The sequence below is a fragment of the Pinus tabuliformis genome, chromosome 7 (genome assembly GCF_031772625.1).
Source record: "Pinus tabuliformis cultivar Carrire ecotype Pingquan chromosome 7, CPIR1, whole genome shotgun sequence".
Lineage (NCBI taxonomy): Eukaryota > Viridiplantae > Streptophyta > Pinopsida > Pinales > Pinaceae > Pinus > Pinus tabuliformis.
The window spans coordinates 413,404,379-413,411,956 of NC_142293.1; positions in this window are offsets into that span (position 1 = coordinate 413,404,379).

A 7,578-nucleotide genomic window follows, 5' to 3' on the forward strand; every position below is an offset into this window, starting at 1 on the left:
TTTCATGATTTTTCTATATGTACATATGTATATGGATGTAAATACTACCATGAGTTATTTTATGAAGCTCCAACAAGTGGTATGGGTGTCATCTCATTATGATGTTATACTTCTTATGTTTCATGTTGGTTTGGTTCTTAGCATGTGTTAACGGGAAAAGTGTCTATTCAGAATGACCCTATCCCACTGAGGTGTGACAGTGACCTCAGAAACAAACAGGGAAAACTACTTTCATATTCTTCTTTATGAACTATAAACGAAGAGGAATAGGATGAACCAACCTGTGTCTTGCGCTAGTCCTTTGATCCAATCTCTCTCCTCTTTGACAGCTTCCAGCTACCTGCTCCCTTACTTGCCCAGCGTCACCAAGTTCCTGCAAGATCACAGAAGAAGGAAACTACACAAAGACATGGATTTATATTCATAAATAGCTTAGGATCAGATTTAAGCTAAACATACAAATGTAACAAACATCAATGATACACAAGCATGTAGGAGAAACTCAAATAGTTTTATTGATAAAACAAGAAGATCCAGGAGGAGTTACAACCGATGATTCCTGATCTAGCATCAACCTCCCAGCATAGAATCCCCTCTTCACCTCCAACAAAGCATAAATCACCCAATACTTTGATATCTATCTCAAAACCAACAGCAATTCTCTGCAAGGTACAAAATTCCAGCCTCTGGATCTCTTGGTGAGGGATCCATATATAGATGTATGCAAAGAGGATGAGTCAGCTCATGAATTGATTAGTGGCTTCTCTCTGTTAGTTCTTGCTTCCACTTGGAGACTGAGAGCCTCTTACTCATCACTGGTCGAATTCAGTGAGGCAAGTGTCATTGGGGAAGATTCTGGAAGCTTCCATTGTCTCTCCACCTCGTGGAATGACTCTGCCACTTGTCATTTCCCGCTCAACGCACCCTGGTAGTGCATTTAGGTGTGTTGCAACGCACCTAGCTAGTGTATTTGGGTGCTTTGCAATGCAGCCAGCGAGTGGAGCAGCTGAAATGATCCTGATTTGACTAGTTCTGAGCAGTTTCTGGTGGAGAACTTCTGGGAGAAGCTGTAATTTGTTGACCTTGTTCCTTTAGGAGTAATAACAACACTTTTAAGGACTTAGGAGCCCTTGGTTTATGGACATTTCATGCTTAGAGCTGTAAGGCACAAAAATGTCTATAACAGTTGCCCCCTAAAGTATGAGGCTGTTTATCGGGTGAAATGCTTTATTAGGAGGATCTGAAGTTCGTCCAATGCTGGGAGGAGGCCTGTAATAAGATACAATACAATACATTATCTTCATACTATTTTCATGATCTAGCTGAGGCGGGCATTCCCATGCTCAGTCTTTATAAATTCATTTTCATGTACATAGGACAGACAATCGTTCGATGGTAGACTGATGATTCTGATGGAGTCATCATCCTTTTGGTAGGATGATTATCTGTGCTGCAATGCTGTACATTTCAATGTCTTTATTTTTCCTGAATATATATCCCAGCCCGGATGGATGAAACTGGATCCGGGGTCTTCAATCTTGTCCAATCTTCACTCGAAGTACAAGTTGATCCATGTGAGAAATGTTTTGAAGTCGAACATGGAAAGACATCGCTTGATTACCAATCAATGATGTAAATTGTTAACAAGCGCGAGAGGAATCACCGATAATGATAATGACCCTCAAGGTACTGCAGTACAATTCACGTGCTGTGAATAAAGGACTTGGCGTCGAATAGCACGCAAAATCTTTCGGTCGAAGGTCATTGATGTATACCTGTCACCGGAAGTGAGAAACTTGCCATTGAGGCATGCAAGCTTCAAAGTACTAAAGGGGTTGTTCCTAGATCAACTTCTTGGATAATGAGCTGATGTCGGCAAGAAGCGATCCGTCAAAGGAGGGCCTTAATGAATCCCACATCAATGACACGGAACGGAGCAAATGATTTTGATGGAGGTGAAATCAATCTGATGATATATGGTTCAGGGTGGCGGTCATGAAAGAATGAGGTATAATGTATGGTAGTGGATGGGACACAGGTGACTTCTCTAGATGACTTCTCTTGAACATGTCGGCGACACTTATGTGATGGATTGGTAGCATTTACCCCAAATGTGGATGGTATGGCGTGACCATGGTGATGTGACCGCTGAATGAAACAACCCAACCCGACTTAGGCACGGAGTGGAAGTGTCATGTTCAAGAGCGACTTGCTACCAATAAAGTTTCTTTGAGTTTTCTTCCTAATTTTTCCCCAGTCATTGCTGACCAGTACCTCTTTATTTTTGTCAAGCTTGAGGAGGATAACATATGCTTGTTCTATAATTTGCCCTTCGAGCAAACCCATCACTATGTTTTAACGAGCCTAGCAATAGTGAAAATCGTTCTCGCCTAAAGACAAGTTTGTCGCTATTAATCTTTTTAACGAGTCTAACGACAAAGATAACTCGGTCCTTTTCATTTTTAGAGAGTCTGAAAAGGTACGCAAAGGTAAATCCAAAATCCCTTTTTCGTCATCTAATCCCTTAAGTCCGAAAAAGTATAAAACAATATAGAAGGGATGAATTTTCGATTAGCTTTAACGAGCCGAACAAAACAAGTGCTCGATTTTTTTGTGCAATAATCCCTCAGATCCAAAAAGATTAAAATCTAGAGGAGGGATAGCACTTCCGGTCACTTTAACGAGCTGGAAGGCCAAAACTTGGCAATCTTTTCATATTTTACGAGTTAGTTGAAAAGAGCTTAAAGAAGACTCGTCTTTTGAGGAACGAGTGATAAAATGGGTAGCAGCTGATTCCAGGTAAGGTTTGGAATTTTCCAATCACGACAGTGTCACAAGGATGGCTAGTGAAATCACTCTTCGCAGCTGTTCCTCAAAATGGGTAAACAATCAAATGGAGGTGAATGATCGGCCAATGGAAAAGTGGAGGTGACGGTGCAAACACGACCAAGGCTTTAATGGCTGAAAATGCTTCATTCACGGTGGTTATTTACCGGGGGATAGTTCATTTTTTAACGAGCTTAAATGCGGGTGGAAACATTTGCTCAGTCTTATGTTTATTTTTTAACGAGCTTGAACTATGCGCTAAAACTGCTCAATTAATCCAGTCATATGATAAGAATGTCTCATATAAAAACGACAACTTTTAGACTTTTGCCCCACATCCTTTCTTAATGCAAGTTAGGAAACGACTAATCCAAAAAATGGATAAATAATCGCTCTTTGCTTGCACGCCAAAAGGTTTGCATGCCCCCAGGTATAAAACAGAGTTTCAAAGTTACCCCTCAATTTGTAGACAAAACATTTGTTCCATCGGGAGAGGCCTACCTCTTACAGGTTACCCAAAGATTGTTCTATTCGCACAACAAATAAAACACTTCTTCAGCGATGTTTACCGAGATAAACAAAGGTGAGCGATGATGCCCGCCAACTCACATAACTTTGACAAGAGAATCTTATTCTAGAATAACCCCTCTTCCAATCACGGACGGGGTACAGACTACTCATATTCTCCCGCGGAAACCTACTCTATACCCAAAGTTTTCCTGCCGAAGCAGACCAGGATGCATGCCCCCTGGGTTTCAGTCATATCCCTCCGAATTACTCGCGCTCATCGGGAGGATGGACTGGGGATTGAGACATTTCTTGCATGAAAAGACCATTTAGGGATGGTATATGACTATTTGCTATGCGTGATCCGGGAAATGGAAGCTGGTCCACGAGCTTGACCACTCTTCCTTTGTGCAAAAAACACATTACTCTAAAGAGTGAGGAGACGATGGCTCCCATGCAATAAACATAGTCTTGTCCAAGGAGTAGGTTATAATCCAAGGGTCCTTGAACTACCATGACATTCATGCGAACTGTCTTCCCTCTCAATGTTATGGGCACATCGGGAAGGATCCCTAAAGGTCGATTGGTTCCTTTATCAAAGCCTGTCAGATTTCTCATTTCAGGCAACAACGATGGCGAACCAAGCGCTTTACAAGCAATAGAGGAAAGGATACTCACAGAAGCCCCCTCATCTATGATGGTACCATCCATGACCATTCTATATATTTGAACGATAATTCGGAATGGTATGGTTGCTGGCAAACGGGGTCTGCCTAGTTGATTCCAGTCGAAGGATACAACTAGGTTGCTTGGAGGTGGGACCGAGTAGACGGCCGGGTATGGCTCTGACGAACTTCCTTCCTGCGGTAAAGGAATGGGTGGATTGCCCCCATGTTCGTCGGAGTCTGTGCTGATGAAGAGAATTTGGACGGTGTCATCCTTGTTCTCTTCAGTGACTGTATCATCCGAAGATAAAACCTCTGAAGGCAAGACCGGGTCAACTGCCGCCTCGACCTTTTGACTTTCGTCTGGTATGGATTCAGTTGGTTTATCTTCAATGATAGGCGCTTCAGCCGACCACCTGAGCGGGCCAACTGGGTTCTCAACTAGTGACGGACTCGGCAAGAGTTTTTTATATCCAGGAGGAAGTCGTAACGGTGAAACCAGACGATCATCCAAAACTCTTTTAGCCTCATCTAAGAAGGGACAACGGTGGAGGGCATGGTCGCCTTCGCACAGTTTACAAGGAAATCTAACTTTCCCTTTTCGTCCTGGGGCTTCACTTTCACTAGTTGAAGATGTGCTTTCAACATGATCTCCAGAGGTTGATGACACCGGATTGTGCAAACGAGGAGACCAATCCCTTAGTATCCGGGGGATGCAAGGACAATCTCTGTGAAAGTGGTCTCCTCTGCAAATGACACATGGCGATTTAGGCCTGGTCGGTGCTGTGTGTGGATTTTCGTTAGACGACACTCGTTTTCCCCCATTCGCCTTTGGCTCCTTCTTTTTCTCTTTCTTCTTCCTTTCCTTCTTCTCCTTAGGAACTTGGCTTTTAGCTTTACCAGTCCCGTCAAGCGAACAGGAAGGAGGAGAGGAAGAATTAGAGGAAGTAGAAGGCTGGTGGGTAACTCTGGACTCGTCTAATTGCTGATTCGATTGTTCAGGAATAATGGTGTTCTGAACGACATTGGTTGAGAAGAGCCATACTGACAAGCCAATTGTCAGTCCTGGAAGCAACAATGTGGCCATATGGGGCACACCAACATCTCCCCAAGAGGAGAAGGGACTAGGATTTCCACCAAGGGGAATTCCTTGGTTGGTAGGCTCCATTTTCTCAACCCAAAGATCAACGTAGTAAAAGGGGATGAATATTCCGTTTAAAATAAATTTTAACACGCTTTGACACAACTTGTTTTTTCAGTTTTAAAGAGTCGAGAAAAAACAAAGATGACTCTAGTCTCCTTCGATTTTTAATGAGCCTGAAGTGACAGGTGCTCAGATGGACCTTTTCCGTTAAGGAGTCTGAAAAGGAATGAAAGGGACTGCTCTGGAGGTCTAGGTAGAGGGAGTACCAAACCAATCGCAAAACTACAGAATACTTTTTATGGTACGGCAGTCAATCTTCCCGAATGCTGTGTTCAGTGCATTGTGATCATTAGGGCGGCCAACACGGCTTCCTATGGATAAAGGTTTTATGCCTATAGGGGTCTCCCAATATATACTCGACAGTACGTGGGAGCACAAATCCGTACTGGCACTTATCGTCTCAAAGTGGAGGAATCACCCAACCATCAGTAAGGACAACAGTTACCAAGCTTTACGACGCCGGAATATGTCTCTAGCCTAGACCTCTAAATGTTGTGCGTTAAGTTACAAAGCGTTGTTAAGTTCATTGAATTTATTTTAGGTTGATCTTTCTTATGAAGTTTGCCTTTTGGGTTCACCACGAGATGTAGATGTAATTCCTAAAATGCAATCTAAAGATGATAAGCAAGCTTTTATCTCTTTTTAGCAATGAAAATCCTAGCTACAAGGGGGAAAGAAAGACACAATCTTTTCTCAAAGAGCAAAGAGCACACTGTAAATGCACTTTTCCTAAATCAAGCCAAACAGACTGTCAATATGCAAATGCAAATGCACATGTGCATGTATTTGTTTTTCACTTTCTTAATATTGATGCCTAAAAAGAAAGTTGTTGTACAAATTTGAATTCGTTTTCAAGTGAAAAACACAAACAAGCTTCTTTTCGAAATCAAAAGGTAGAGACGATTGCGACACTTTATGATTTTGAAATAAACACTTGTTTCGACACTATAAATTCACAAATTCAAGCCAAAGGCAAAAGTAAAACCATAATCAACTGTCAACAGCAAATAAACTTTCTCCTAAGATCAAAATCGACACTTACGACAGATCTAAATCAAAGGACGATAGTATGGCTATTCTACCTTTGCAATGGGAAACTGTAAATGACGTAAAAAAACACATAAAAACATATACGGTTTCTTTTATACAACTGAGGCAGAATTAAGGCAAAGAAAAAGGGCTTTTAAACAGACACACACACTGATCATAGGCTGCAAAAATCAGAGACAAAACTGAAAAAATTGAGCAAAGAACCTCAGCTGCACAAGGCTAGGCTGATCAATGCACCTGCTACACAGAGAAACTGGATTGCAACGCAGGTAGCCCTCTTGGGAACTATGTTGAAATGCAGAATCTCTTCACAGAGCCTACGCTGGGGCAGAAACGAGAATTCTATCTGGGTTCTGGGTCACGGTTTGCAGTTTAATCTATGGTTTTTGGCCGAGTAAAAGCAATCAGTAATGCACAATCAGAGGGTTGATTTAAAAGAGGTTTAAGAGCTATCACAAAGGGTAATCAGATCATTTGTGAATCAACTGTTCAAATCATAAACAGATCCAGTGAATGGATTCAAGTAGCAGATGTCTACTTTGCATTTGTTAATGGCAAATGCAGTTCGATTCGCTACTTCTAAGTTTATGAAACAATCAACAAGAGAAACACAAACAAACTAACTAGACACGATCCCCAGTGGAGTCGCCATTTTGTTAACGGGAAAAGTGTGTATTCAGAACGACCCTATCCCACTGAGGTGTGACAGTGACCTCAGAAACAAACAGGGAAAACTACTTTCGTATTCTTCTTTATGAACTATAAACGAAGAGGAATAGGACGAACCAACCTGTGTCTTGCGCTAGTCCTTTGATCCAATCTCTCTCCTCTTTGACAGCTTCCAGCTACCTGCTCCCTTACTTGCCCAGCGTCACCAAGTTCCTGCAAGATCACAGAAGAAGGAAACTACACAAAGACATGGATTTATATTCATAAATAGCTTAGGATCATATTTAAGCTAAACATACAAATGTAACAAACATCAATGATACACAAGCATGTAGGAGAAACTCAAATAGTTTTATTGATAAAACAAGAAGATCCACGAGGAGTTACAATCGATGATTCCTGATCCAGCATCAACCTCCCAGCATAGAATCCCCTCTTCACCTCCAACAAAGCATAAATCACCTAATACTCTGATATCTATCTCAAAACCAACAGCAATTCTCTGCAATGTACAAAATTCCAGCCTCTGGATCTCTTGGTGAGGGATCCATATATAGATGTATGCAAAGAGGATGAGTCAGCTCATGAATTGATTAGTGGCTTCTCTATGTCAATTCTTGCTTCCACTTGGAGACTGAGAGCCTCTTACTCATCACT